Below are 8,849 nucleotides of genomic sequence, written 5' to 3'. Positions count from 1 at the left end.
ATTCTAGAGTTTTAAATTCTGAAGTTTTGAATTCTGCAATAGTAAAACTTTTAATTCTAAAATTGTTGAACTTTAAACGACATCGAAATGTAGATCGACAAAATTCCGGTAAAAATTATGAAACTAACCAGAGGAAAGTCATAAAACGGTAACATGTTATTTGAGATTAAATGTAAATATGCGCGAACGAGCAGAAATTCAGTAATTCGAGTGATAATTGTCGAATGTATCTCAGATTTCGCAGAAATATTGCAAAATATACGAAAATCGTAGAAGCAATTAATATTACCAAGCAGAAAGTTTCACCGAGAAATTCTGCGCTTAAAAATTATTTACACATACACGAAAAAGGAACAAATTTACGAAGCGTAAAACTGAAATTTATTCCGCTACACTATCAGAAGTGACTCACACTTTTTGTAATTACAAGTATGACCCTCGTGGCGTGAAAATATATTACACTGTCGTAGAATTGCCGCGCACTTCTGAACAAACTGAACCGTAAACAAATTGGAAACCAGAGTGTAGAACGAAAGCAAACCAAGATTACGAAACTTCCAATTGTTGAGAAATTCTATAGACGAAACTGCTTACATGCACTTATGTAAAAAATGAAATTTCACGGGAACGTGATTCGACGTTCTAAATTTTGAAATTTTCAAACTGAAAGTGAGCAAACTGAAAATGTCGAAAATATGATAAATAAATTCCAGAAATTGGAACAGAAGGTAATAAAACTACGAATATGTTTAAAAAAATCAGAATTAACTTTCAGAAATTCGAACGGAAAATAATGAAGCTGTAAAGACAAAAAAGAAAAGAGAAATTTAAGAAATCAGAAATAAATTTCAAAACTTTGAATCTGAAGATAATAAAGCTACGAAAATGTCGAAAACTAAGAAATAAATTTGAGAATTTGGAAACAGAAAATAAAGCTACGAAAATGTCAAAAACTCAGAAATAAATTCTAAAATTTTGATACTGAAAGTAATAAAGCTACGAAAATGCCAAGAAATCAGAATTAAATTTCAAAACTTTGAATCTGAAAATAATAAAGCTACGAAAATGTGGAAAACGAAGAAATAAATTCTAAAATTTGGAAACAGAAAATAACAAAGCTAAGAAAATGTCAAAAACTCAGAAATAAATTCTAAAATTTTGATACTGAAAGTAATAAAGCTACGAAAATGTCAAAAACTCAGAAATAAATTCTAAAATTTTGATACTGAAAGTAATAAAGCTACGAAAATGTCAAAAACTCAGAAATAAATTCTAAAATTTTGATACTGAAAGTAATAAAGCTACGAAAATGTCAAAAACTCAGAAAAAAGTTTTTAAACTTTGAAGCTGAAAATAATAAAGCTACGAAAATGTGGAAAACGAAGAAATAAATTCTAAAATTTGGAAACAGAAAATAACAAAGCTAAGAAAATGTCAAAAACTCAGAAATAAATTCTAAAATTTTGATACTGAAAGTAATAAAGCTACGAAAATGTGAAAAAATTGGAAAGAAATTTCAGAAATTTCGAAACAGAATATGATAAAACAGCGAAAGAGTTTAAAAACCCATAAAACACGAAACCGTTCGAAAATCGCGGTATCGGTAATCCTTTAATCGTGTCGATTATTTATTTGCGAGCTGGACGACGACGATAACCACCGGTTATCCTAGCAATTACGTGAGATTATGTTTATCATAATATAATTACGCTCGGCACGACGATCCAATTCGTGACGCAAACCGGCGTAGTTATATACTTTCAGATACGCTCCACTTTCGCGATTCGACCGAAATGCGCGGATTATACCGCCTGAATCTCTAGTTTACGCGCAACACGATCGAAAATGGAGCACGTCCGATGATCCCGTCCCAAGAAGCTATCTGAGATCGCGTGAATATAAAAAAATCCTCGTATCAAACTCGAGATTACTCGTAAATAATACAATTCACCTAAACTAAATTCAATAAGCGTAATTCAATCGAGCATGATTCTCTGGACGTCTCTAAAAGACCGAAGAAGCATTGAAATCTTCTGAAATCGTGATTGATAAAAGAATTTTTTTTATCGATAATAAACTTGTTTGAAAATTATAATTGGCATAGTTTAACGTTAACTGTTCAGTGTCTAAATGTAGACGAGCTTATTGTTGATCTTTTGATTTATCATACTTGGAAAGTTCGTTGGATCTTTGTCACTGGCTGAACCACTGATAAGAACTAAGACAAACATCAATTTTCCACGTTTATTTACACTTCTTGTTGTACCTTTTACTATCCCATTATTATCGTATGTACTCTGCACTTGTTGCGTACTCGAGAACGTCGCAAAGGTGAAATGACCTGCTTTTCGTTGCATTCGTTAACCACATTTACATGCATTCCCTCCGTAATTATACCCATTCATGCTTAATTCCACGCTATCCTCTGTATTCGTGAATAATAATATTGCAAAAATTTCTTTACTGCAACCATTAGTGTCTACAACGAGACTGAAACGGTTAGCTCATCAAGCTCCACAGAAATATTAGGTCATCTAATAAGTTCGTGTCGAATTTTACTGTTTAAACTTGATAAAAAGAAATGTAAGCGCTTTTCCATTCCTCAAATTTTTTCTATTTTTTCAATAAGATCATTAACGTCCTTGGATCTTCGTTAAAACATTTGTCACTTTCTTCTAGAACTTACGGTATGACCTAACATCAAAAAATCACATTTGAAAACACAGTAAACCACAAAATCCTCATTTATTTCCATTTCACTAATTCTTCAATTTCAACGAATCCTCAAATTTTCCAATAAAAAAAAAAAACACAACGAATATTAGCCTGCACTAAAACCAAAAGACTGCAAAGTGCAATTAACTACCTGTCAACCTAAAACCAGCTGCAAAATCAATTACAAAAATTGTTCCGGAGAATCCTGATGAGATGAAAAACCTGCGTTTCCTCGGGACGCGAAGTTTCAGGGCACTCAAGAAGACAAACATCAACACGGTACAGGACTCACCTCGTCGGTCGTGAAAACTCGATGGATCGATCCTGCGCGAAGGAAAGAATCCGAAATGGAGCGCGACTTTTTTTTTTTTTCTTTCGATAAAACCGAAGAAAGGAAAGAAGACGCGAGAGGAAGAGGACGGAACGGCGTCCGCGCCTCGACTGAAGCACGCGTTCGGGCATAGCAGTGACGATCTATCGCTGCGTTGCCGATACAACACGCTCCTTACGAACGAGCAGGAAAATCGTGGAGTAAAGGCGGCCTTGGCGCGTCTAATCGCCGCTCCGCGATCTCCTCGCTGGTATGAAACGGACACTGAGCTCGCAGAGGCGGACCCGTTGTTCGCCTCGTCATGGTCCAATATCGCGTGCCACCTAACTAACTGCCTCGCCATTTTTCTTTTCCTAGCGTGTTCCTCTTTTTCAATTCTCTTAGGGATCTAGGGTAGAGCTGCTGCTGTTGTGCTTGAGACTAGGGTCGCTATTTGTAAAGTCGGTAATTTAAGATAGAGAGCATTCAAACTTTGGAATTTTCTGCCTGAAACTTGGACACTTCTATTTTTTTTTTCATTATTTACGATATTACAGGTTTAGAGTAGGGTTGCTATCGGACTTTTCTGTATGAAATCTAGGACACTTATATTGTTTAGATTAATTACAAGATAGAAACTTCTTTTTTGCGTTTGCATTTAGACTGATTCTGATGCGAACGTAACACTTGAAAATCATTCCTAGAGACACAGATGCATTGCTACATAGTATATTTTAGTTTATTAGATCATCGCATGCAACGATATATAACATGATAACACGGATGATCGGTGAGAGATAACGGTTTGGATAGCAAACGAACATCGGAGAACACGGATCGCTATAGAAGATCCCCCCAGCGGACGCTTTAGGAACTTGGGACAAATATCCGGGGAAACCTGGACGGATTAGTAACTTTACTTTGAGACGTTTAACACGTGTTGACTGCCAAAACACGCCCAGATTTACCAATGTTTGCCTTCAGGAGATTACAAGAAAATTTTCATTATTTTATTAAGCGTAATAATATTGTAGGAACCGAAGAAAAAATCGAGGACCAAGAACCGGGAATCGAACCCGCGACCTCCGGGGTGGCAAGCCGAAACTTTGCGCACTACGCTAATAACCCCTTCCTTATTTTTCATCGTCGGTGTCCTATTTAAGGTTGGAAGAAGATATTATGCTTGTACTTTATTATTATTTTTTAATTCAAAATAATGTCTAGTTAGCTACGATGTTCGAAATTTTTAGTCGACGATATTGATTTTATCTTAATTGTAAAGTAATTAACCGAGGAAACAATGATTAACATGGCAGTCAACGTGTTAACGCGTCGCTGACGATCTTTTGGTAGTTGTTTCGAACGTAACATCTTGGGATTGTTAAGTTAGGTTGGCTTGTGAATTTCCTTCGAGTCGAAAGTGGGACTACTGGGTGAAGGCCTTGGTGATAATCGATCGTAAATATCGTAGTTCACTGGCTATTGTGTGTAACTATAGGTGTTCACGGCAGTGCCATAAATTCTCTTCTTAGAGAATAATTTTTTAGGGGCGTATTTTTTTTTACCTTCTTCGCGATCTTTTTTCGAGGGAACTATGACATTTTATGTGAATTTTGGCACACATTTTATTTGAAAGGTGCATTAGGATATGAAATTGGACACTCTTTTTTGGACTGATAAATAAATTTTTTCGCAATTTTTAACGGTTTCAGATGATCGAAGAACTTAGGCTCCTTTTAATACTCCACAGTGATTGTTCAATTGTGCCTAAAAGTTCATTTATCTAACTAACAAGTAGCACTGATACTATGCAAGGGACGATAAAAAAATTGATAAATAAAAAATGATAAAAATTCATATAAAATGCAGAGCACACTTCACGTCACTTATCTAATTAGAATTAATTAATTAAGATTTGCGCGAGAATACTTACACCTACTTCTGAACACACTGTATTTAAAAGAAAAGAAAATTATTACTCCGTTTTCACCGTAGCTCCTACAAAACGCATTCACCAATTACATTCGAATCTGCAAATAAAAAAAGACACACTGTCTCCTCTACGAAAGTGCAGATCATTTTCTCTTGCATAGAAAATTTCTAAAGCAAGCCACTCTTTGTGCACAGCGAGCTCATTCACGCAGTGTCAGTCGATTTAAGTTCATGCATGAATACATACCGTAGCACGCTTATGGCGGCACTTCACTCTGAGTAGCTGCTGATTACGAGACCACGTGGCCCGCTGATTACGTGTGATCGTCAAACCGTGGAGATCTTCTCTGTTTTTCTCTCCTCTACGACCGTGGCAACGAAGGTCTTTTTTGGCTGGCCCGTGCTCGAATCTCGCACAGCTTGAGAACGAGCCAAGATAAAAGGGAGGTCTCTCGACATCCCACGACTATGCACGGAAACGCGACTTCCTTGTGCAACAGCGACTGATTTCCCATCGGATACCGGTTCTTTTTTGGCCGCTTTGTGTACACGCCCGGTTTTAGGTCGCCGCTCTGCGGGGGAAATTGTTGCAGTCACGGAACAATACAATTTCACCTTGTCGTTTATTTAGAGTTGAATGTGTTAGTTCGAGGGAATATTTGACATTTTTGACGCTAAGTTTACGGGCATTTCTTATTACCTATCTCTGTCAAATTGACGCGTGAATTGAAATAGCAGGTTTTCTTTAAAAAACAACTTGTTTTGTTTAAAGACAATGTAGGGTAATTGCGGGAGAGACGGACCAGGAAAGTATTGTTGGATAACCAACCGCCTATTGACATTGAGACACCAAGTCACTCTTAAGGGGGTAGGTTACCTTTGAAATCATCAAAAATTCGATTTTTGAATTTTTGCATATTCCAGTAGCTGCATCTTTTCCGCGTATTGTAAGCCCAACCAGACTCGGAAATTCCGAAAATTGACGAAATTCCAGCCAAAAATGAGAGAGCTTGCACATACGACCGGACGCAGTAATGTGTCGACCAATGAAAAAATTCCGAAATTCAAAATGCATAATCTACAAATATTTTCATTTTAAGATGTTAATAACAAACCATAGTTTACAATATTATCTATAATTTTCACCGGTAATTCGAAGCGGCGCGGCGCGCTCCGCCGTTTCGATGCTACGCGATCGAACCTAGTGTCGTGCGATCGAACCTTGCGTCGAATTCGGAGCGGCGTGGCGCGCTCCGCCGTTTCGATGCTACGCGATCGAACCTAGTGTCGTGTGATCGAACCTTGCGTCGCGCGACTGGACCTAGTGTTGCGCGATCGAACCTTGCGTCGCGCGACTGGACCTAGTGTTGCGCGATCGGACCTAGTGTCGCGCGATCGGACCTGGTGTCGCGCGACTGGACCTTTTTTTTTTAGGGTCCGAAACCACCGCCGAGTTGGAGTGCCTCAGCCCGGGCGCAGGGAATCCGTCTTGCGACATAGGCGTCCCGCGCCCGGCGTTGGGTGGCCGATGGCAATAAAGTTAAGTTAGCTTAGGCCCCTCTACTTTTCTCAACTGGGCTTGGGACCAGCTATGGCAGTCGCCCCTAAGTCGGTATGTCCTCCCAGTGGGACTCTGGGTGGCCGCCTTCCACTGGACCTAGTGCCGCGCGATCGGACCTAGTGTCGCGCGATCGGACCTAGTGTTGCGCGACTGGACCTAGTGTCGCGCGATCGGACCTAGTGTCGTGCGATCGGACCTAGTGTTGCGCGACTGGACCTTGTGTCGCGCGACTGGACCTAGTGTTGCGCGATTGGACCTTGCGTCGATCGACACTACGTGATAGTATATATTTATGTAAAATTGATAATAAATGGTAGGAGAGAAATGTAAACGGTTTCTCTAATTTTCCCAGTGAAATTCATAATGCGGCAAAACGACGCGTCTCGTAAACTTAGTCTTAAGGAATTAAATATTTAACGAAGAAACAGGAAATTTATCGTTGAAGCGTACGTAGTGGCATAGAATGTACATATGTTCATGGTGATTACGTTGAATGGAAATGTGTTAGACATTTTTTATGGAATGAAATATTTAAAGGAGAAGAAACGCGAACGATCATTTTCAGCGTGATATTTTATCGTTAAAGCATAGTGGATGGGAATAATATAAGGTATACTTGAACTTACTTCACGACTGGTGTATATTCACGGGGACTATATTGAAGAAAAATATGGATTTTGTTACAAGGGAGATGTTGTAAGGTGTAATATCTGTCTCTTTGGAAGAAGTACGTCCTTTTCAAACGTTTCCTTTTACCACGAGGATAGAGAGAATCGTGTTAGGAGATCAAAATGGAACATCGTGTATGCAGAATTTGAAGTATGATGTAAAGATCAAGAGAATAAGGGGATTTATACGTAGAATGTAATTACCATTGTCAATATTGAATTACGAATCGTCCAATGCGTCATAGAAATGATTCTTACTATGGAACGATTATTCACCGAGATAATAAAAATTCTGTGTCTATATTAGAATTGAATTCAAATTTTTGATTTCTAAGAGAAACAAAGGAAATGTTTTGATAATTATAAAAGAAGTTATTTTACGAAACAATTGCACTTTCTACCAGGTAGGAAATATTACCGAACACAGGCCTTTGTGAAAGAATCTGCACGAGACAAAGATAATTAACAGAAAATTCGGTAATTAATAGGGAAACAATTATTGTTCCCGAGACAATGTTGTTACTGTCTTGGAAACATGCAGAACGACAGAAGTCGTTTCATTAATTGAATGGTATAGAAGAAGAAAAGAAGAGATACCATTGAACTTTGTTTTCAGAAGATAGAAAAAATAACGATTAAAATGAAAAACTCTCTGTAATAAAATGATCTTTCAAAATCATTGTAATAATTCCTCAATGACAATTAAAGTAGTCCAAACGGCTAAGAAAAAGAAAAGAAGAGATTCCACGAACCTTATTTGTAGAAAATAAAAAAAATTAATTTGCAAATAAAAGAATAATTAAGACAAAAATTTTCTATTACGATATTATCCTTCAAAATCATTGTAATAATTCCTCAATGACAATTTAAGTAGTCGAAACGGCTGAGAAGAAGAAAAGAAGAGATTCCACGAACCTCCTTCCATAAAATCGAAAAATCTGATTTACAACCAAAATAATAATTAAAACAAAAAACTTCCAATTATAACCTTATCCTTCAAAAAAAATCACAATAATTCCAAAATGACAATTTCGAAATAATTTCACTAAACAAGCAACAGGAATCAGCTCTTCTCGATCAGATCTCACGAAAGTAACGAGTCCACAGAAATTCTTCCCCATGTATCTCTCTCCTCGCCCATTTAACCATACCTCGAACAAGTGACACGGCCACGTCGATCTTCTCCCATCGCACACGCCATTTGCTGCGGGCGGAAGTATGCATGGACAGTTGATACGTATGCACGCGAGCGCATAAATCGGCCTCGACGCTCGTCGGAATGTACTCCGATTGCTTATTCGAGGCGTGGATGCCAGCTATACTCTGATTATGCAAATATTCGGCGATAATAACGTTAACAATGCCGGTAACTTCGTGCATGCGTGAATCCTCGTGCCGCGATTAGAGTTGTGCACGCGCGTGTACACCGCCACGCAACGGTGTGCGGTTATTAATTAAACGATTCTGCCACGCATTTCGTTACGATACGCTCTTAGACACCGCGTAATTTCTTTCTAAAGAAATCCTAGCCGCAGATAACACTCGGGTGTAGAAATAAGCGGAACGCTTCGGGAAGAAACGATGCTTTATTTCAGCGTTAAAAGTGTAAAATAGCTGTTCGAATTCCTTGGATTTCCTCGGAGTTGCACGACGGAGATACATG

General features: G+C 38.2%; 1 protein-coding gene across 2 annotated transcripts in view; it reads right to left on the bottom strand.

The window, feature by feature from the left end:
- Positions 1-3,144, bottom strand: part of LOC108577473 (cytochrome b561 domain-containing protein 2-like) — a 13,855-nt gene extending 10,711 nt beyond the window's left edge. The window contains exon 1 of one of the 2 annotated variants that reach the window (XM_017940628.1): positions 3,008-3,144. The gene's annotated coding sequence lies outside the window, so the exon portion shown is untranslated. The other variant, XM_017940629.1, reaches the window with a different exon arrangement.
- Positions 3,145-8,849: the final 5,705 nt, after the last annotated feature.

The sequence above is a fragment of the Habropoda laboriosa genome, unplaced genomic scaffold, assembly GCF_001263275.1.
Source record: "Habropoda laboriosa isolate 0110345459 unplaced genomic scaffold, ASM126327v1 scaffold776, whole genome shotgun sequence".
NCBI classification, from domain to species: Eukaryota; Metazoa; Arthropoda; class Insecta; order Hymenoptera; family Apidae; genus Habropoda; species Habropoda laboriosa.
The sequence above is the reverse complement of the archived record's forward strand: the minus strand, read 5'-3'. Positions and strand labels throughout refer to the sequence as shown.